This window comes from Symphalangus syndactylus, chromosome 12 (genome assembly GCF_028878055.3).
Source record: "Symphalangus syndactylus isolate Jambi chromosome 12, NHGRI_mSymSyn1-v2.1_pri, whole genome shotgun sequence".
Lineage (NCBI taxonomy): Eukaryota > Metazoa > Chordata > Mammalia > Primates > Hylobatidae > Symphalangus > Symphalangus syndactylus.
Genome location: NC_072441.2, coordinates 80,585,795 through 80,610,345, shown reverse-complemented (window position 1 = coordinate 80,610,345; position 24,551 = coordinate 80,585,795).

Sequence of the window (24,551 nt, the reverse complement as noted above, 5' to 3'; positions counted from 1 at the left end):
CAGAGGAAGTTCCCTCCAGGAACAAGCAAGTCGTAGTCATAATCAAGCAGGAGATAGATAACACACTCAGAAGCCAGACAAGTCAAACCCAAGGTGAATTTGGGTCTAATCATATACAGAGTGATAGTAATGGTGCAAGGATCAGGTTATAGTTGTAAACATGGCAGCTATGGAAGTGCTGATACAGCTGTGGATAGTCTGAAAAACAATAGACCATTCAATCTTTATTTCAGTCCATTGAAATCTGGGGATAAAAGCACACAAAAGCACAAATAAACATAGTCCTTTTTTTTTTTTTCAGACAGAGTCTCATTCTGTCATCCAGACTACAGTGCAGTGGCGCCATCTCAGTTCACTGCAAGCTCTGCCTCCCAGGTTCACACCATTCTCCTGCCTGAGCCTCCCCAGTAGCTGGGACTACAGGAGCCCACCACCACACCCGACTAATTTTTTGTGTTTTTAGTAGAGACGGGGTTTCACCGAAGCCTAGTCTTAAGCAGTCAGGATCTTCCTGATCATTCAGGGTCTGGATCAACAGATAAGACAGAAAGGCAAAGATTTAATCTTCGATACTCAGGAATAAGCCATAAACAATCATTTGATACAATTAAAGCAAAAGAATACACTAACACTTGTTAAACTGGTAAGATAGATGTTATTCAGGGCTACCTTGATAGGTATAGGGACTGCCGCAATGGGATTTTTGTAGTGGGGAGAGAGATGGAGCTCAATTCCTAACGCAACAAAGAAAAGAGGAAATTTATAGCCAAGGAGAAGAATGTGGAGGGTCAGAAGTTAAAAAACTACTGCAAGGGTAAGATAATTCTTGATAAGCTGACCTAACAAGATTCTTACTGAAGACAGGCCACAGTGATCCCACATTACCTGGGAGATGGTGAGAGAGGAAGAATTTGGTCAGATATTGAAGGTGATCATATATCAAGGGTGGAGGATTCTGTCTAAACTGATTTAACAGGATTCTTGCTAAAACTGGACTCTTGTGGACATTCCCAAGACTGGGGTCTAGTTGGGTTCAGAAGAGCCTGAATAGTTATAGTTAGGTCAAGGGGAGAGTCTCTGTCAATATTCATTGTCAGTCTGGACCTAGCAGAGGTAGAAGACCATGAATTACTTATAGTCCATCAGTGGCCTATAATAATTATGGGACATCATCAAGTGAACTAACCTCCATATAACAAGAATTCTCAGGAGACAAAAAAGAGAAGGGCCTAGAAAGCGTATTTAAGGAGATAATGGCTGAAAGTCTCCAAAATCTGGAGAAAGATGATGCCATCCAAGAACAAGATGCTCAGAAATCACTAATCAAATTCACCCCAAAGAGGAAATCCCCAAGACATATCATAATTAAATTAGCAAAAACTAAAGACAAAGCAAGAATACTCAAAGCAGCAAAAGAAAAGAAATATATCATATTCAGTGAAGACCCAGTACAATTTTCAGCAGAATTCTCAGCAGAAACTCTGCAGACCAGGAGAGAACAGGATGCTATATTCAAAGTGACAAAGGACAAAAGAAATTTCCAACCAAAAATTCTGTACCCAGCGAAGTCAGCCTTCAAACATGAAGAAGAGATAAAGAATTTCCAGACAAACAAAAGCTGAGAGAATTCCTTAACAGCAGATCTGTCTTACAGGAAATGCTAAAGGGAGTTCTTCAATCTGAAAGAAATGGATGCTAATGTACAAGAAAACATCTGAAGTTATTAAACTCACTGCTAAAAGAAAAAAAAAAACAGACAAATTCAGAATACTCTAAATGTCTTGACTGCCCATGGCAGGATCCTTGATTTTTTCCTGTGCTGGATCACACATGTCCATGGGTGGACTCAGATTGTGTACTTACTTCAACTGTAATTGAAGTAAGTCAGTCACTTATATTTTAAGAATAAAGACTAAAAGACAAACTTATTAAAACAATAACTAAAACAATTGGTTAAGAGATAGGCAATATAAAAATGTAAATTGAAACATCAAAAAGTCAAAAAGTGGGGAGGAAACAATGTTTAAAAATAGTGTTAAATAGTGTTAAAGAAATAGTGTTAAAGAATAGTGTTGAACCATCTGCAGAGGGTTTTTTGTTGTTGTTTTTGTTGTTGTTATTATTTTTATTTTCTTTGCAATGAAATTAAGTCATTATCAGCTTAAGATAACCTGCAATAATATAAGATGTTTTTGTAGGCCTTATGGTAATCAAAAAGCAAAAACCTATCATAAATACACTAAAAATAAACAGCACAAAATCAAAACATACTATGGGAAAAAACTACTTAACTACAAAGGTAAACAAGAAGAGAGAGAAAACTCTGCCAAACAACCAGAAAACAAGTAACAAAATGCCAATAGTAAACCCTTACCTATCATTAATAACTTTTAATATAAATAAATTTCTAAAATTAAATGACATAGAGTGGCTGAATGGATTTTTTTAAATGATCAAACTATAGGCTGTCTATAAGAAACTTAGTTCACCTATAAAAATACACACAGACTGCTAGTGAACAGACGGAAGAAGGTACTTTATGCAAATGGAAATCAAAAGAGAGCAGGAGTAGCTATGCTTAGATAAAAGAGGGTTTAAATTAAGAATGATTTTAGACATGAAGTCCTTGCCCATGCCTATGTCCTGAATGGTATTGCCTAGGTTTTCTTCTAGGGTTTTTATGGTTTTAGGTCTAACATTTAAGTCTTTAATCCATCTTAAATTAATTTTTGTATAAGGTGTAAGGAAGAGATCCAGTTTCAGCTTTCTACCTGTGGCTAGCCAGTTTTCCCAGCACCATTTATTAAATAGAAAATCCTTTCCCCATTGCTTGTTTTTGTCAGGTTTGTCAAAGATCAGATAGTTGTAGATATGCGGCATTATTTCTGAGGGCTCTGCTCTGTTCCATTGGTCTATATCTCTGTTTTGGTACCAGTACTATGCTGTTTTGGTTACTGTAGCCTTGTAGTATAGTTTGAAGTCAGGTAGCATGATGCCTCCAGCTTTGTTCTTTTGGCTTAGGATTGACTTGGTAATGTGGGCTCTTTTTTGGTTCCATACGAATTTTAGTTTTTTCCAATTTTGTGAAGAAAGTCATTGGTAGCTTGATGGGGATGGCATTGAATCTATAAATTACCTTGGGCAGTATGGCCATTTTCACGATATTGATTCTTCCAACCTATGAGCATGGAATGTTCTTCCATTTGTTTGTATCCTCTTTTATTTCATTGAGCAGTGGTTTGTAGTTCTCCTTGAAGAGGTCCTTCACATCCCTTGTCAGTTGGATTCCTAGGTATTTTATTCTCTTTGAAGCAATTGTGAATGGGAGTTCACTCATGATTTGGCTCTCTGTTTGTCTGTTATTGATGTATAAGAATGCTTGTGATTTTTGCACATTGATTTTGTATCCTGAGACTTTGCTGAAGTTGCTTATCAGCTTAAGGAGATTTTGGGCTGAGACAATAGGGTTTTTTAGATATACAATCATGTCATCTGCAAACAGGGACAATTTGACTTCCTCTTTTCCTAATTGAATGCCCTTTATTTCCTTCTCCTGCCTGATTGCCCTGGCCAGAACTTCCAATACTATGTTGAATGGGAGTGGTGAGAGAGGGCATCCCTGTCTTGTGCCAGTTTTCAAAGGGAATGCTTCCAGTTTTTGTCCATTCAGTATGATATTGGCTGTGGAAAAAAATATATATGTGTATATATATACACACATACATTTATATAGAAAATTATATAAATTACATATATTTATATAATTAATATATAACTATATAAAACATCTATATATAAATTTTTTAAAAAGTTTTTGTATTAGTCTGTTCTCACATTGCTATAAAGAACTATCTGAGACTCGGTAATTTATAAAGAAAAGAGGTTTAATTGACTCATGGTTCTGCAGGCTGTACAGGGAGCCTGGCTAGGGAGACCTCAGGAAACTTACAATCACGGCGGAAGGTAAAGGGGACCAGGCATGTCTTACGTGGCAGAGGCAGAAAGAAGAGATGGGAAGAGGTACTACACAATTTTAAACAACCAGATCTCATGAGAACTCACTCACTATTATGAGAACAGCAAGAGGGACATTCCACCCCCATGATCCAATTACCTCCCACCAGGTCCCACTTCCAACACTGAGAATTATAATTTGACTTGAGATGTAGGGAGCGGGGTGGACACAGTCCCAAACCATAGCAGATTTTTCTGTGCTAATTTGCCTTAGATCCCTCCCCTCCCTCCATCCCAGCACCACACCACTCCAATCTACTTCCAGTCTCTATTGTTTCGTGACTTTCTAGAATTTTATATAAATACAATCATGCAATCTTTTGTTCAACTTTTTTCTCCTAATATTTTGAGATACAACCATGTTGTTACATGTATTAAGATTTTACTGATTAATATTAATTATTAAATAATTAAATTTGTTCCTAAAAAATAAATAAATAATAAATAAAATAAAATAGGGAAGAGAAAACATACTATTCATTAAGTGGAAGTGGATCATCATAAAGGTCTTCATCCTTGTTGCCTTCATGTTGAGTAGGCTGAGGAGGAAGAGGAAGAAGAAGAGCTGGTCTTGCTGTCTCAGAGGTGGCAGAGGCAGAAGAAGAGGTGGAAGTGGTAGAAGAAAAGGCAGGAAGGCAGACAAACTCAGCGTAACTTTTATGGAAAAAACCAATGTATAATCTCTCTCTCTCATATATAAATATATATATGCACCCACATACACGAAGGCCTGAGAACTCTGAGAGTAAGTCTAGTCCAAGTTCTGAAGGCTTAAGAACCAGAAGTGCAATGTCCAAGGGCAAGAGAAGATGCAAGTCCCAGCTCAAGCAGAAAGCAAATTCTCCCTTCCTCTGCCTTTTTGTTCTATTGTGGCCATCAACAGATTGGATGATGCCCAGCTGCATTGGTGAAGGTGACCTTTTCTACTCAGTTTACTGATTCAAATATTCATCTCTTCCAGAAACATTCTTATTCTGTTTCTGGTAAAACAGTGAGAAATAATATTTTACCAGCTATATGGGACTCCTTTAGCCCAGTCAAGTTGACACATAAAATTAAACATCACAATTTCTTTGCCCTTTGGCTTCTAGTTAGGTTCAGCCAATGGGGACCCTGGTAGCAGATAAAAGGAAAAGAAAAGTGTGAGGTGGGATACTGAGTGTGTCCTCAGCTTCTTCCACAACCTGTATCTGTTTCTTAGAAGTTACAATGCCTTTCTAATAATGTCCTTCAACTACCCATTGGAACGTGTGGTGTGTTTCCTGCAAGGCCCTGAGTGATACATTGTGGGAGCATTAAATCCTGTGGGGATTCCAGAAAGACTTCACAGAGGAAGTAGCACTTGAGCTGGGTCTCTATGGAGGAGTAGGAGTTCCTGAGGGCACAGGGGAGAAGATCCAGGGGCTTGAGTAGAGGACAAGTAGATGAAAGGAAGGAAAAAACTAAGATGATTTTGGGTGTGGATTGGAAGGGCTGTTTGGACTTAATATAAAGAATATATGCAATAGGGTATTTTGGTGAATTTTTAAGCAGAAGATTACTGATAATAGTAAAAAGTGGTGTTTCTCAAATATAATTATTATGTTAACCCTTTGAATGAAAATATTTTCGCAGACATTTTCAGGATTGACTTAAATTGTTTTTATTGTAAGTGTATCCTGTATGTGTCAGTTTTAACTAGTTATATATAAATTCATTTCCCTTATAATTTTTACACAACTGAAGAACCAAAATTAACTTACATAAAAGATAAAAACAAAACCATATAAACTCTAAAATTCAAATTAATGTTAACTTAATGCAAAGGATGATGTTTTGCTGAAATAAATGTGTGAAAAATAAAAAGAGAATGATTTTGAAAAAAGACAAAAAAGGCCATTACATAATGATATAAAGGAGTCAATACAACCAAACAATATAACAATTGTAAATATATATGAACCCAACAGGAGAGCATCCAAACATATAAGTCAAATATTAATATATTTAGCTGCAATACAATAATAGTGGGGAGCTTAAACATGCCACCTTCAGCAATGGACAGATCATCCAGACAGAAAGTCAATAAACATCAGAGTTAAGCTACACTCTAGATCAAATGGACCTAAAAGACATTTACAGAACAGTCCATCTAATAGCTACAGAAAACACATTCTTCTCATCAGCACGAGAAACATTCTCCAGGATGGATCATGTTAGGACAAAAAACAAGTCTTAATAAATTTTTAAAAACCAAAATCATATCAACTATATTTTCAGACTACAAAGGAATAAAACTAGAAATCAATAACAAGAGGAACTTGGGAAACTGTACAAACACATGGAAACTGAACAACATGCTCCTGAATGACCACTGGGTCATGAAAGAAATTAACATGAGACAAAAAATTTCTTCAAACAAATGAAAAGTGAAACAAAACATATCAAGATCTGTGGGATACAGCAAAAGCAGTGATAAGAAATAAGTTCACAGCAATAAACACTTAAATCAAAAAAAAAAAAAAGAAAGATCTCAAATAATCCTAAAATGCACCTCAGGGAACTAAAAAATAGGAACAAATCAAACCTCAAATCAGCAGAAAGAAAGAAAGAAATAGTAAAGATCAGAGCACAACTAAATGAAATATAGACTAAAACAATGTTACAAAGGATCAATGAAATGAAAAGTTGTTTTTTGAAAAGATAAGCAAAATCAGTAAAACACTTGCTAGACTAACCAAGGAAAAAAAGAAAAAAGACCCAAGTAAAATCAGAAATGAAAAAGGAGACATTAAAACTAATATCACGAAATTACAAATGTTCACCAGAGACTATTATGAACCATACACTAACAAACTAGAAAACCTAGAAGAAATATGTAAGTTCCTGGACACATACAACTTACCAAAATTGAATCAGGAAGAGAGAAAACCTGAACAGGCAATTAATGAGTAATGAGATTAAATCAGTAATAAAAAGTTTCCCAGCAAAGAAAAGTCCAGGACCAGATGGCTTCACTGCCAAATTCAACTAAACTTTCAAAGAACAAAACAAGTCTTTATAAACCTTTAAAAATCAAAATCACATCAAGTATCTTTCCAACAATGGATTAAAACTAGAAATTAATAATGGAACAATAGAAATTGCACAAAATCATGGAAATTAAACAACATGCTCCTCAACAATGAATAGGTCAATGAAGAAAATAAGAAATTTGTTGAGAAAAAATGAATAAACAATGTATGAAAATCTATAGAATATGGCAAAAGTAGTTCTAAGAGGTAAAGTCACAGCAATAAAGGCCTACATCAAAACAAGTAGAAAGACTCCAAATAAACAATCTAATGAGGCACTTCAAGAAACTAGAAAAGCAAGAACAAACCAAACCCAAAATTAATAGAAAAAAAGAAATAATAAAAATTAGAGCAGAAAGAAATGGCATTGACACTATATATATAATAAATGAAAAAATGACATTGAGTATATATAATATGCATAATCAATGGAAAATGACATTGAAACTATATACATATATATGTAATCAATGAAATGATAATTTGGTTTTTTGGAAAGATAAACAAAATCAAGAAACCATTAGCTAAACTAAGAAAAGACCCCAGTTAAAATCAAGGATGAAAAAAAGACATTGTGGTGGAGCCAAGATGGCCAAACAGGAACAGCTCCGGTCTACAGCTCCCAGCCCGAGCGACACAGAAGACGGGTGATTTCTGCATTTCTGCTTGAGGTACCGGTTTCATCTCACTAGGGAGTGCCTAACAGTGGGTGCAGGACAGTCGGTGAAGTGCACTGTGCGTGAGCCGAAGCAGGGGGAGGCATTGCCTCACTCGGGAAGCGCAAGGGGTCAGGGAGTTCCCTTTCCTAGTCAAAGAAAGGGGTAACAGACGGCACCTGGAATATCGGGTCAGTCCCATCCTAATACTGCGCTTTTCCAACGGGCCTGGAAAACGGCACATTAGGAGATTGTGTCCCGCACCTGGCTCGGAGGATCCTATGCCCATGGAGTCTCGCTGATTGCTAGCACAGCAGTCTGAGATCGAGCTGCAAGGCGGCAGCGACCCTGGGGGAGGGGCGCCCGCCATTGCCCAGGCTTGCTTAGGTAAACAAAGCAGCCAGGAAGCTCGAACTGGGTGGAGCCCACCACAGCTCAAGGAGGCCTGCCTGCCTCTGTAGGCTCCACCTCTGGGGGCAGGGCACAGACAAACAAAAACTCAGCAGGAACCTCCACAGACTTAAATGTCCCTGTCTGACTGACAGCTTTGAAGAGAGTAGTGGTTCTCCCAGCACGCAGCTGGAGATCTGAGAACGGACAGACTGCCTCCTAAAGTGGGTCCCTCACCCCTGAGCAGCCTAACTGGGAGGCACGCCCCCAGTACGGACAGACTGACACCTCATTCGGCCAGGTATTCCTCTGAGACAAAACTTCCAGAGGAAATATCAGACAGCTGAATTTGTGGTCTCACGAATATCCGCTGTTCTGCAGCCACCACTGCTGACACCCAGCCAAACAGGGTCTGGAGTGGACCTCTAGTAAACTCCAACAGACCTGCAGCTGAGGGTGCTGTCTGGTAGAAGGTAAACTAAGAAACAGAAAGGACATCCACACCAAAAACCCATTTGTACATCACCATCATCAAAGACCAAAAGTAGATAAAACCACAAAGATGGGGAAAAAACAGAGCAGAAAAACTGGAAACTCTAAAAAGCAGAGCACCTCTCCTCCTCCAAAGGAGCGCAGTTCCTCACCAGCAACGGAACAAAGCTGGACGGAGAATGACTTTGGCGAGTTGAGAGAAGAAGGCTTCAGACGATCAAACTACTCTGAGCTACGGGAGGAAATTCAAAACAATAGCAAAGAAGTTAAAAACTTTGAAAACAAATTAGACAAATGGCTAACTAGAATAACTAATGCAGAGAAGGGCTTAAGGGAGCTGATGGAGCAGAAAGCCAAGTTTCGAGAACTACGCAAAGACTGCAGAAGCCTCAGTAGCCGATGCGATCAACTGGAAGAAAGGGTATCAGTGATGGAAGACGAAATGAATGAAATGAAGTGAGAAGGGAAGTTTAGAGAAAAAAGAATAAAAAGAAATGAATGAAGCCTCCAAGAAATATGGGACTATGTGAAAAGACCAAACCTACGTCTGATTGGTGTACCTGAAAGTGATGGGGAGAATGGAACCAAGTTGGAAAACACTGCAAGATATTATCCAGGAGAACTTCCCAAATCTAGCAAGGCAGGCCAACATTCAGATTCAGGAAATACAGAGAACGCCACAAAGATACTCCTCGAGAAGAGCAATTCCAAGACACATAATTGACAGGTTCACCAAAGTTGAAATGAAGGAAAAACTGTTAAAGGCGGCCAGAGAGAAAGGTCAGGTTACCCATAAAGGTAAGACCATCAGACTAACAGCTGATCTCTCGGCAGAAACTCTACAAGCCAGAAGAGAGTGGGGGCCGATATTCAACATTCTTAAAGAAAAGAATTTTCAACCCAGAATTTCATATCCAGCCAAACTAAGCTTCACAAGTGAAGGAGAAATAAAATACTTTACAGACAGGCAAATGCTGAGTGATTTTGTCACCACCAGGCCTGCCCTAAAAGAGCTCCTGAAGGAAGCAATAAACATGGAAAGGAATAACCGGTACCAGCCACTGCAAAAACATGCCAAATTGTAAAGACCATCGAGGCTAGGAAGAAACTGCATCAACTAACGAGCAAAATAACCAACTAACATCATAATGACAGGATCAAATTCACACATAACAATATTAACTTTAAATGTAAATGGGCTAAATGCACCAATTAAAAGACACAGACTGGCAAATTGGATAAGGAGTCAAGACCCATCAGTGTGCTGTATTCAGGAAACCCATCTCACATGCAGAGACACACATAGACTCAAAATAAAGGGATGGAGGAAGATCTATCAAGCAAATGGAAAACAAAAAAAGGCAGGGGTTGCAATCCTAGTCTCTGATAAAATAGACTTTAAACAAACAAAGATCAAAAGAGACAAAGAAGGCCATTACATAATGGTAAAGGGACCAATTCAACAAGAAGAGCTAACTATCCTAAATATATATGCACTCAACACAGGAGCACCCAGATTCATAAAGCAAGTCCTGAGTGACCTACAAAGGAACTTAAAACTCCCACACAATAATAATGGGAGATTTTAACACCCCACTGTCAACATCAGACAGATCAACAAGACAGAAGGTTAACAGGGATATCCAGGAATTGAACTCAGCTCTGCACAAAGTGGACCTAATAGACATCTACAGAACTCTCCACCCCAAATCAACAGAATATACATGTTTTTCAGCACCGCACCACACCTCTTTCAAAATTCACCACATAGTTGGAAGTAAAGCTCTCCTCAGCAAATGTAAAAGAACAGAAATTACAACAAACGGTCTCTCAGACCACAGTGCAATCAAACTAGAACTCAGGATTAAGAAACTCACTCAAAACCGCTCAACTACATGGAAACTGAACAACCTGCTCCTGAATGACTACTGGGTACATAATGAAATGAAGGCAGAAATAAAGATGTTCTTTGAAACCAACAAGAACAAAAACACAACATACCAGAATCTCTGGGACACATTCAAAGCAGTGTGTAGGGGAAAATTTATAGCACTAAATGCCCACAAAAGAAAGCAGGAAAGATCCAAAATTGACACCCTAACATCACAATTAAAAGAACTAGAAAAGCAAGAGCAAACACATTCAACAGCTAGCAGAAGGCAAGAAATAACTAAAATCAGAGCAGAACTGAAGGAAATAGAGACACAAAAAACCCTTCAAAAAATTAATGAATCCAGGAGCTGGTTTCTTGAAAAGATCAACAAAATTGATAGACTGCTAGCAAGACTAATAAATAAGAAAAGAGAGAAGAGTCAAATAGATGCAATAAAAAATGATAAAGGGGATATCACCACCGTTCCCACAGAAATACAATCTACCATCAGAGAATACTACAAACACCTCTACACAAATAAACTAGAAAATCTAGAAGAAATGAATAAATTCCTCAACAAATACACCCTCCCAAGACTAAACCAGGAAGAAGTTGAATCTCTGAATAGACCAATAACAGGCTCTGAAATTGTGGCAATAATCAATAGCTTACCAACCAAAAAAAGTCCCAGACCTGATGGATTCACAGCCGAATTCTACCAGAGGTAAAAGGAGGAACTGGTACCATTCCTTCTGAAACTATTCCAATCTATAGAAAAAGAGGGAATCCCCCCTAACACATTTTATCAGGCCAGCATCGTCCTGATACCAAAGCCTGGCAGAGACATAACCAAAAAAGAGAATTTCCGACCAATATCCTTGATGAACATTGATGCAAAAATCCTCAATAAAATACTGGCAAACCGAATCCAGCAGCACATCAAAAAGCTTATCCACCATAATCAAGTGGGCTTCATCCCTGGGATGCAAGGCTGTTTCAACATACGCAAATCAATAAATGTAATCCAGCATATCAACAGAACCAAAGACAAAAACCACATGATTATCTCAATAGATGCAGAAAAGGCCTTTGACAAAATTCAACAACCTTCATGCTAAAAACTCTCAATAAATTAGGTATTGATGGGACGTATCTCAAAATCATAAGAGCTATCTATGACAAACCCACAGCCAATATCATACTCAATGGGCAAAAACTGGAAGCATTCCCTCTGAAAACTGGCACAAGACAGGGATGCCCTCTCTCACCGCTCCTATTCAACATAGTGCTGGAAGTTCTGGCCACAGCAATCAGGCAGGAGAAGGAAATAAAGGGTATTCAATTAGGAAAAGAGGAAGTCAAATTGTCCCTGTTTGCAGATGACATGATTGTATATCTAGAAAACCCCATTGTCTCAGCCCAAAATCTCCTTAAGCTGATAAGCAACTTCAGCAAAGTCTCAGGATACAAAATCAATGTACAAAAATCACAAGCATTCTTGTACACCAATCACAGACAAACAGAGAGCCAAATCATGAGTGAACTCCCATTCACAATTGCTTCAAAGAGAATAAAATACCTAGGAATCCAACTGACAAGGGATGTGAAGGACCTCTTCAAGAACTACAAACCACTGCTCAGTGAAATAAAAGAGGATACAAACAAATGGAAGAACATTCCATGCTCATGGGTTGGAAGAATCAATATCGTGAAAATGGCCATACTGCCCAAGGTAATTTATAGATTCAATGCCATCCCCATCAAGCTACCAATGACTTTCTTCACAGAATTGGAAAAAACTACTTTAAAGTTCATATGGAACCAAAAAAGAGCCCGCATCGCCAAGTCAATCCTAAGCCAAAAGAACACAGCTGGAGGCATCATGCTACGTGACTTCAAACTATACTACAAGGCTACAGTAACCAAAACAGCATGGTACTGGTACCACAACAGAGACATAGATCAATGGAACAGAACAGAGCCCTCAGAAATGATGCCGCATAGCTACAACTATCTGATCTTTGACAAACCTGACAAAAACAAGAAATGTGGAAAGGATTCCCTATTTAATAAATGGTGCTGGGAAAACTGGCTAGCCATATGTAGAAAGCCGAAACTGGATCCCTTCCTTATACCCTATACAAAAATTAATTCAAGATGGATTAAAGACTTAAATGTTAGACCTAAAACCATTAAAATCCTACAAGAGAACCTAGGCAATACCATTCAGGACATAGGTGTGGGCAAGGACTTCATGTCTAAAACACCAAAAGCAATGGCAACAAAAGCCAAAATTGACAAATGAGATCTAATTAAACTAAAGAGCTTCCACACAGCAAAAGAAACAACCATCAGAGTGAACAGGCAACCTACAGAATGGGAGAAAATTTTTGCCACCTACTCATCTGACAAAGGGCTAATATCCAGAATCTACAATGAACTCAAACAAATTTACAAGAAAAAAACAAACAACCCCATCAAAAAGTGGGTGAAGGACATGAACAGACACTTCTCAAAAGAAGACATTTATGCAGCCAAAAAACACATGAAGAAATGCTCATCATCACTGGCCATCAGAGAAATGCAAATCAAAACCACAGTGAGATACCATCTCACACCAGTTAGAATGGCCATGATTAAAAAAATTAGGAAACAACAGGTGCTGGAGAGGACGTGGAGAAATAGGAACACTTTTACACTGTTGGTGGGACTGTAAACTAGTTCAACCATTGTGGAAGTCAGTGTGGCGATTCCTCAGAGATCTAGAACTAGAAATACCATTTGACCCAGCCATCCCATTACTGGGTATATACCCAAAGGACTATAAATCATCCTGCTATAAAGACACATGCACACGTATGTTTATTGCAGCACTATTCACAATAGCAAGGACTTGCAACCAACCCAAATGTCCAACAACAATAGACTGGATTAAGAAAATGTGGCACATATACACCATGGAATACTATGCAGCCATAAAAATGATGAGTTCATGTCCTTTGTAGGGACATGGATGAAACTGGAAAACATCATTCTCAGTAAAGTATCGCAAGGACAAAAAACCAAACACCACATGTTCTCACTCATAGGTGGGAATTGAACAATGAGAACTCATGGACACAGGAAGGGGAACATCACACTCTGGGGACTGTTGTGGGGTTGGGGGAGGGGGGAGGGACTGCATTAGGAGATATACCTAATGCTAAATGACGAGTTAATGGGTGCAGGAAATCAACATGGCACATGGATACATATGTAACAAACCTGCACATTGTGCACATGTACCCTAAAACCTAAAGTATAATAAAAAAAAATGCATATGAAGAAATGCTCAACATCACTAATTATCAAGGAAAAGCACAATGAGATATCATCTCAGCCCAGTTAAAATGTCTATTATTAAAAAGAAAAAAGTAACATGCTGGCAAGGATGCAGAGGAAAGAGACCTCTTATACACTGTGGGTAGCATATATATTATTACAGCCACTATGGAAAACAGTACTAAAGTTCCTCAAAGCACTAAAAATAGATCTACCATATGATCCAGCAATCCCACTCCTGGGTGTTTATCCAAAAGAAAGAAAATCAGTTTATTGAAGAGATATCTGCATGCCCACATTTATTGTGGCACTGTTCACAACAGTCACAATATGGAATCAACCTAAGTGTCCATCAGAGGATGCATGGATAAAAAAAGTGGTATATATACACAATGGAATATTATTTAGTCATTAAGATAGAATGAAATTTGCAGCAACATGGGTGGAACTAGAGGACACGTTAAGTGAAATAAGCCAGGCACAGAAAGGCAAATATTGCATGTTCTTACTAAATGTGGGAGCTAAAAAAGCTTATCTCAGGGAAGTAGAGTAGAATGATGGTTACCAAAGGCTGGGAAAGATAAAAAGGAGGAAGGATAAAGAGAGATTGGTTAGAGTACAAAAATACAGCTAGAAGGAATAGTTCTAGTGTTTGATACCATCATATGGTGAGTATAGTTAACAATAATTAATTATTTATTTCAACATAGCTAGAAGAGATTTGGAATGTTCCCAATACAAATTAATAATAAAAGTTAGAGGTGATAAATACCCTGATTGCCCTAATTTGATTATTACACATCATATGCATGTATCAAAATATCACAAGTACCTAATAAAGATGTATAATTATTAGGTATCAATTTTAAAAATTTAAAAAAAGCTAAGTGTATCTAGAACAGAGCCTTGCAAAATTCCAACACCATAAAAAGAAGCAAGCAAAGACAATTGGAATTAACATTTTTGCTAATCAAATAGTAACTCCATATTTATATTATATAACTTAGGTTAGTAAACTATAATTATAAAGCCTATTATTATTAATTATGATAGTTTTATAAGACATATATAATTACACAATTCCATATACACAATACTGTTGATTCAGACTAACATTCTGCATGTGTTAAATATTCTTGCCAGTGTAATTGTCACTTTTAGAGTTGAGTCTTTTAAGAGTTAAGAGTCCTGATTTAAAGTCAGGAACCTGAGTTCAAATTCTACTTCTGCCACTTAGTATCGATGTGATTTTGCAAGTTAATTAACATCGTTAAACCTCAGTTTCACTGTCTGTAAGACAGAAATAGTAATACTTCACCTAAGGATTTGAACAGTTAATGTCTAAATATCTATAAATCACATTGACACGTACACAGAAGATACTAATTAAAAAAAATTGCTCTGCGGCAAGTAACAATGGAAGCAAGAAAAAACAAGTTTTTACTATTTTTTATAACAATTCTACACTCTAAAAATATATCCACAAGCAATGTGACCATTACCTTAATAAGTGAGACACCAACAGGAGAGGAACTAACTCAAAAACCAAGACAAGAAGAAAAACATAAAAAACAGGAATTTATTGTGACAAGTTCTTTCTGAGGACAAAGTTATCTGGCTCTAACCTTTTCTTTAAAAATGTAATCCTACCTTAATTCTTCTACTTAACATTGATCTTCTTTTAAAGGACAGTGCATACTTGCCCTCTTCAGTTAGCAAATGTAAGTGGTGTAAGTTTAAATTTTAATGTTAAAGAAACATTTTGTTGTTTGGGTTTCAACTAGAGCATTAAATATGAAAGTTCAAGTTTTGAAGTTTCTGCCAAATTTTATATTTTACATAACTTTTACAGAAATGTATTAAGTCTTATAGTATCATCAGATCACTGTGACTGACTGCAATATGCTTGAGTTTACAGACAGAGCTTCTAATGCTCTGGTTTTGACATTCCAATTGCATAAATATTGCCAACAAAAATTTATGAATTAACAATGTGTCTTGTCTCTATTCTGCTCCATTACCCTACTTTATAAATGTAAGACTGGAAACTGATCCAAACAGGCAAAGAGCTAAGGATGGAGCCTTGGAGAGTAAAAACATTTAAGCACAGACCATGGTAGAAAAGCCCTTCAAAAAGCCTGAAAGAAGCTGTGAAAATCAAACTATAAAGTGTTGAAGAGTAAGTGAAAGTTATGGGAGTCAGAGACAAGGAGTGCTGACTGCTCTTTTAAGGAGTTCAGTTATAAAGAGATGGAAATGGATGATAGAAATAAATTAGATGATAATAATTCATCATTATTTCCCCTCATCTCATACCTTCTCTTTCTCATTTATTGCTTTGCTTTGCTTTTTATTTATTTATTTTGAGATGGGGTCTTGCTCTATTGCCCAGGCTGGAGTGCAGTGGCACAATCTCAGCTCACTATAGCCTCCGCCTCCCAGGTTCAAGCAATTCTCCCACCTCAGCCTCCTGAGTAGCTGGGATTACAGGAGCATGCCACCATGCCCAGCTAACCTGGCCAACATGGTGAAACCCTATCTCTACTAAAAATGCAAAAAATGTATTGCTGTTCTTAGTGAACCACCATACATACTGCCATCCAAGTCAGAAGCCTTGATTACTCCCATTCCTTCATCTGTCTTCTGACTCATCTTCCTTATTCTATCTCACCTCTCAGTCTAGTATCAACATAGCAGTGAGTCAGATCATGCCACTCCTCTGCTCAAAACCTTGCCTAGTAAATAAGCCAACCATGTGGTATGTTAGAAGTATATATCAAATAGAAGGGTCAGGGTAGGCTTTATTGAGAAGGTGGTATTTGAGCAGAGACTTGAAGGAGATAAGTAATATAGCAAAATGGACATTTAGGGGAAGAGCATTCCTGGCAAAAATTCTTTTAAAAAGAAGGATGCCTGGAGGTTTTGAAGAATAGCAAGGAAGCTAATATGGCTTCAGCAGGGTACCACGAGGGAGAGAGTGATGAAAGATGAGGCCAGAAAGGAAACAGAAGTCTGATCAGTTTGCTACTCATTACATTCATACTACAATGCCTCACTCTCCCTTCTCTATCTCCTATCCCACCACTATCCCCTGCCACACACACACACACACACACACACATGCACGCACGCACGCATGCACATTAAAAGGCAAATGTTCTGGATTTGATTTCCAACAATCAAGGTCCTTATATCTCAGCTTTTTTTTTTTTTTTTTTTTTGGTACCATTTCTAACACTTGAAAGGTTCGTGAGAATCACTTCCAGTCACTCTTCTCCATCTGTCCACTTTAATGGACCAGGTCTGCATGCTGCATGTTTCGGGTAGTAGGAACTAAGGGATAGAGACTATGAATACTAAGCCAGTAAGAGCATCAAACATCAAGATAAGAACACACAGCCTAAGTAACACAGTAAGACCTCATCTCTACAAAAAATGTAAAAATCAGACAGATGCAGTGGCATACACCTATAATCTCAGCTACTGGGGAAGCTAAAGTGGGAGGATCACTTGGGCCCTGGAGTTGGAAGCTGCAGTGAGCCATGGTTGCACCACTGCACTTTAGCCTGGGCAACAGAGTGAGACCCCCCAAAAAACTATATATATATTTTTTTCATATATATATGAGAAAGATACTGACAGAATAAATAAAAGGATACAAGTATGAATGAGCTCTGGATTCCCAGCATTTGGAGCATTTTGGAGTTCTTGGAAGAGAAAATGGAGGATATTAAGAGAGAAAGAAACAACTCAATAGGCAGACCAGTACTGAAGCAGAATATATTCCAGGGTGTGGGTCTGAAGCTGAAAGATATGTCACCATGCCTGTCTCATCCCCAGGGAATATATACTAAGCTGTAAAATTATATCCAATCCATTTTTTATTTTTTGAGATAATAGTAAAAAGGACTCATACCAAAAGAGGATATAGAAGGAAGCACTATTTTACCAGTTTCATATTATAGCTAATTTCTTTTGATTTCATTTACCCAAAATCATGACCATCAATCAACCTTCTCTTATATACATCCCCTATTTTTTACATAGTCTCCTCATTTATAGAGACTAGGCTACAAAGAACTATAGAAATTCCATGAAATAATTTCTGTAAGGAAAAAGGGCAGAAAAGGCAATGAAGAAAAGATCTGCTTTAGAATTTCCCTATGACCCAGCAGATGGTGCAATAGGCACATTACTCTGCCTTCCAGAGAGGCAGAAAAAAATAAGTGCACACAGATGGTACGGGAACTTCACCGTTTATCCTTGCTAGTTTTGTTTGTTTTTCCTAGGTGAAACACTTCATTCCTGGAGAATTGTTTCCAAAACCCTTCCTTTACCAAGACATGAATACTTCCCTACTTGCTGACTATTCCTAGGAAAAAGCAGATTTGAATTTGAATTCTGTCTTCTCCACTTAATAGCTAAGTGACTTAAAACAAGTTACAGATTTCATCTGAGCCTCAGTTTTCTCATCTGCAAAATGGAAACATAATATCTAGATAACAGGGTTGTTGTGAGAATTAATGAAACAATGTACACCCACACACAAAGCACTGTGCTTGACATAAAAAGGAATGTAATTTTCATTCTTCTGCCAACACACAGAGAAAAGCACTCAAAAACCTAGAACATGGCACATACCATAGAAAAGCTTTTCTCCTGAAACCTATCATCTCCAAGTGGAAAAACCACTAACCAAACCTATGATGAAGGAATCTTCATGTCCAACCCTGTTACTATGGAGCACACACTCTAAAAAAAACATGAAACTGTTTCGAAAGTGACTTTTGTGATAATCTAGTCCTACTCTTAATAAGTAATTCTCAATAGGGAGAGAAGAGACCAAAACGCATATGTAATATGCCTCTTATATTCATGATACAAATGAGGAAAAAATGCCCAACAAAATTCTAGTTGGTGAGCATATTCAGAAAACAAAGTAATGAAAGAATTATTTTTTCTTTAATAGTAAAAAACTATTCATATGATACTTGACAATAAATTCAGTTACTTCACAAAGAGCTCATTGCATTTTCAGTCAACGCGAATATTAAATATTTCTCCCTTACATCAAATCAAAATTTACTCCCTTTGTTCTGTTCCCTTTCCCCACCACCCCACACATGCTGACATTTACAAATTCACCTTCACTCTTGGTCTCTCATGCAAGAGTTAGTGGTTCTGATGTCCCACACTTTTCAGCCCTTCTTTTCTCTCAGATCCTCCTCTCCCGGAGAATCTTCCTGAAAAGAAGATACAGAAGAGGAGCAAAGAGTGGTAAACTACAGCCTGCAGTTCATAGCTAGCTTGTCATCCATTTTTGTGTAGCCTATAGGATAAAAAGGTTTTCTACATTTGTAAGTGGTTGAAAAAATATATGACATGTGAAATTATATGACATTCAAAGATCAGTATTGATAAATAAGTTTTACTGAAACATAGCCATGCTCATTTATTTACATATCATCTATGGCTACTTTTATGCTACAACAGCAGAGTTGAGTAGTTGCAACAAAAACTATCTGTCCTGCAGAGATAATATTTTGTACTATCTGGCCCTTTACAAAAAAATGTTTGCTGGCCCCTATTTCAGGAGAACACTGGCCCCAAGAGCACGTTCACCTGGAATAGTCTTCTCTCACAACCCTCTCCTCCCTTCGTGACAACAGCTGGCTCCTGCAGGAAATCAGTCTTCACTCAGCAAATTCCACCCCCCTTTACTCCCACAGTCTCAGCCACACCTTTAAAAAGTCATTGTTCTGATGAAGCATGAAAACCTGGCCCAATCAGATGTCCAGAGGAAATAAGGCTACAGAATGGATACTGACTCTGCAGCCCTCTGGGCAATTCTTAGAAGAAAACACATAGCCTAACAATAGTTGAATTTGGAATCATGTAATTTATCACTTGCCAACAGTTGCTACCACACCTTCTCAAATCCTGATGACCATATTGCACAAGATTTAAGTCCATGTAACTTCACACACCTTCAGTGAAATTTGTGTTATATGTTCACAATGGAAGAAATGCAGAGCGAGGGCCTCAGAAAAAAGCAGAAAGCCACTCATTGATTCTCAATGCTAAGATTCAGTTTATATTCGGTAAAATCATGTCCTCTGGGGGCAAAGATGGCAAGAGAGAGGGCAGACCCTAGTCCTCCTGTGAAAAGATGGAAGTTGGCCAATGCAGAAGACTATAGTCTTGATCTTTGCTTCTCTTTCAAATGAATTCAAACTGACATTTATTGGAGACCGTTATGTGACAAGCAGTATACTAGGTCTCCAAATGACATAAGGATAAATAATGTCCATTCCTTATTCTCAAGGAGCTCATAGCCTAGAAATGAAATAAGCCCATATACAAATGTGTGTGTGTGTGTGTGTGTTTGTGAAAGGCAAGGATGTACAACAAATAACTAACAGTAGTTATTTTTGGCTAGTGGCTACAAAGATATTTTGATTTTATCTTATTTGCTTATCAATATTTTCTAATTTTTATATTAAACAATAATTGTATAGTAAAACAATTTTTAAAGATTACAATATAGTATGATTGATACAACAATAAATATGAACAAGGTACACAATTACAACTCCCTCTTGAGTAATTCAGGAAAGATTTCCTATGGGAAGCCTAAATTGGATTTTGAAGAATAATTAGTTCACTAGGCAGACAATGAGGAAAGACATTCTAAGAAAAAATATGAAATAACATATCCCATGGTATATTGAGGAAGTTTGAAATATTACTAGTTAATCACTGTTGGGGTACAAAGAGAAATATGGAGGGGAGAAATGGAGCTGGAAAAAAGCCACAGCCCAGATCATGAGGAACCATGGATACCATGCTAACAAGCACGCATTTATTCCTAAGGTTATATGGTGTTTGAAATGAAAGCTATGGTGATGAATGGCCAGTAAGGGGTCTGGTAAATTGAGGTACTTAATGAGATAAAAGGATGGCCTGGAGCCATTATCCGTTTCAAAAGGTAATAACAATACCACAGATGACACTTTGGCTGGAATACCATTTAAGAAAATTTAGCTTACAATGGGAGAGTTTGACTAGATGATCTTTACAGTCCTTTTAATCATCAATTTCCAAGATTCTTTGACATTTGGGCCATGATGTCCCTGCACACACTCCATTCAACTTCTACTAAAATCCACACAATTTGTTGTCAATGTATTGTGCTAGATAGTTTGATGAATACAAAAAGAGGCCTTTCTGCAAAGTATCCTGACACTTTAGCAGGTGGGGCTGAGAGTAGCCCAGATTTGGGAACTGCTAATGCAATCTTAGGTGAACATGTAAGGAAGTGAGAAAGCAGGTAAACACCTGGGAGGTGGAGCTAGAGGTGGAGATGGGCTTGTTTAGGAGTAAATTAGGACATCTCAAAGAGAGCAACTCCTCCCTAAGATGGACCATTATTCCCTCTATAAAAAGGCCACTCTGCCCAACTCGCAGCACCCTGCAAGCTGCTTCTGTCTCTATCCTACTTGTTCCTCTGGTGAGCTAGGTAAGTGAGCAGTTCAACTCCACTCAAGGGTACTTAGGGCTATAAATTACAAAAGTCCAGGATGTGCTCTAAGGCAAAGAGGCACTAGATACAAGGCCTCTTTTTAGTATACTCTAGGATACTTTGGTATAAGTTTAAGTTTACTGAAAAGAAAAATGAAACAAAGACTAGGACTATGTATGTTATCTCCTTTCTTTGAGGTCGCTTCCCTCATAACATGGATGTCATGGGGTTCTAATTATCCACAGGCAGGTTGCCTTCTTTACAACTGAGCTTTTCCTCTCTATTGTGTAATAAGGTCTGAGGGTCACTTCCTGCTTGGAGAATGAGAACAGAAGCTGGATCTAATAGCGGTTACCCTTAGCTTCATATCACCTAGGCTTGTTGGCTTTGCTCACATTGTCTACTTTCTCTGACCTAGAAGTCTTGAGAGTTCAGTTCCGCCACTGATGCTCCTTAGTTGGAGTAAGGCATGTCATATAGATGATGGACCTGTGCCCACAGTATGCTTGGAACCTAGAGAGAAAGAGGAAGCAGATGAAGTGGAACACTCAGGACTTCTACAGCTCCAGAACAAAGCTGATATTATCCCTGGTAACGGCAGGAAGCCAAAAACAGAAAGTCATTTTTCCTACATTCATTCAGGAATGGAAATAAGACCTACGGATTATGTTTCTAATTTCATCACTCTCTTGCTACATGGCTTGAACAAGTCATTCAACTCTGAATTGGTTCTTGATTACAACAGAATGAATTTAATCATGCCTGACTAATTCTGAAAAATTATTATAAATAATTAGAACTATTTACGTGTTTAAACAAGAAATAAGAATAGTAAGGGATTGGTCTCTCTTTTTCCTCCCTTTAGGTTACTCAAACTTGCAAAAAAAAAAAAAAAAAAAAATGCCTAAACTCCTACAAGGCATCGTCACCATCATCGATGTTTTCTACCAATATGCCACCCAGCATGGGGAGTATGATATGTTGAACAAGGCAGAGCTGAAAGAACTTCTGGAAAAGGAGTTCCATCAAATTCTGAAGGTAAGAACTCCACGCCAGGATGGAGTTATGCAGGAATTTTCTTCTTTATCCCTTTCCACCTTCTTGTCACATGTGCCAAACATCCTAGAGGATTCTCCCTACTTGGTGAGAGAGAACAGGGTTTGGTAAAAGTTTGAGATAAGGTCAAAAGCTGATCCATGATGGTTTCCATAGCATAACTAAGGGAAGTGACCCTACTAAACAACAAACAAAACCCATAGGTTAAATAATGTTCTATCTAAGTGACTAATTCCTACAAACCCAGACAGTCCTCAGAAAAACTGTGAAGTAGATTTCTGAGTTCAGGAAATTAGCATTTACTCCTGAATCACAAAAGAGTGTGTCCACTACCTTAAAACTGTCAGGTTTGATTTGATAGCTTAGATATTTGGGAGCTTATATCAGACTCCTGAGTTTCAATTCCTTAAATTTGGATTTCTGTGGATTTCAGATATGCTATTCAGATATCAGATGTTAGATATTCAGTGTATCAGCTATGAATCTCATAATCTTCCCCCACTAACCTTTTTCCTTCATCTTTTTGCCCAAAGCAAAAATCTGGTGTCATTTTTTATTTTCTCTCTCTCAGCAGACACCACTGCCTTCTAATCTCCATCTAACTCATCAGTAATCTCTCAAAACAACCCATTTCTCTTCATCACTATTATTAGTCCTCTGGTTCAGGGCAACTACTACTTCTACTCTCAGCATTAGATGCAAATATAGTCATTTCACTCCTCAGCTAAAAATCCTTCAGTAGTTCCCAATTGCTCTTAAAATGAAGTACAAAGTTCCTTAACATAACTTAAAAGTCATAATCTAGTCCCTATTTGTCTGTCTATCCACATTTCTTGACTCTTCAAACTCTAAATCTAGCAATTCTGAATTTCCTTCAGTGCCTTGAATGCTCCATAACTTCTCTCACCTCTAGCCCTTTGTTCATATAATTCCCTCTGCCTAGAACAATCTTTTCCCCTTCTCTTTCTCTTCCTACTCCTTCATTTGGCTAATTCTAATCCATCCTTCAAAAGGCATCATTTCCTCTCATTAACCTTTCTAGGACCCCCAATGGTTCCTTTCTGATCTACTCTTGTAGAAACTTTATCACAATAAATTATAATTTTAAGTTTGTATATCTGACCAACTAAACTTTCAATTCCATTTTTTTTTTTCAGGAAGCAAACTTGTTCACTGCTTTATACTCTCATATGACATAATGGTAGGCAACTAGTAACATAATAAATCTTTGTTCAGTGAGTAAATTAAGTAGCTAGTTAATTTAATTGGATAAAGAAAAGTTGATATAATTAATGTAGGTATAAAAACGTATTACTTATAAATTAGCTAATCATTCATATTTGACCCATTCTTTACCAAAAATAATCAGCCCTCTTGTTTCCTTTCATCTTCCAGTTGCATCCTATTCTAGCTGTTTCCCACCACATTATTCATTCCATATTCCTTTTTCTCTTTCTGTTCAGGATATAGAAATGCAGCCTAAAGGACTGTGTGAATGAGTTCCATATAAATAAGCCAAACATTTACATTTTCACATCTTTCCTTCAGTTCATTAGCGAGATGTATTGTCCATACTAAAAGAGCTACTCTTTGTACCTTTCTCTTGTACAGAATCCAAATGATCCAGATACCGTGGATATCATCTTGCAAAGTCTGGATCAAGACCATAACAAGAAAGTGGATTTTACTGAGTATCTTCTGATGATATTCAAGCTGGTTCAGGCACATAATAAAACCATTGGCAAAGATTACTGCCAAGCTTCAGGGTCAAAGCTGAGCGATGGCATTCACCAGCACCAAGAGGAACAAGAGGAAACTGAAAAAGAGGACGACAAACAGCAAGAATCCTCTTTTAGTCATTCAAGTTGGAGTGCAGGAGAGAATGATTCCTATTCCAGGAACGTCAGAGGAAGTATTAAACATAGCACTGAATCCATATCCAGAAGACTGAGTTTTCAAAGAGACTTTTCTGGCCAACATAACTACTGCTCAGGTCAGTCTTCCAACTATGGTGAGCAAAACTCCAGCTCCCATCAGACTTCGGACCGCGGCCAACATGGATCTGGGACAGGGCAGTCTCCCAGCTATGGCCGACATGGGTCCAGCTCCGGAAGGTCTTCCAGCAGTGGCCCACATGGGTCTGGCTCAGGTCAGTCTTCTGGCTTTGGTCAACA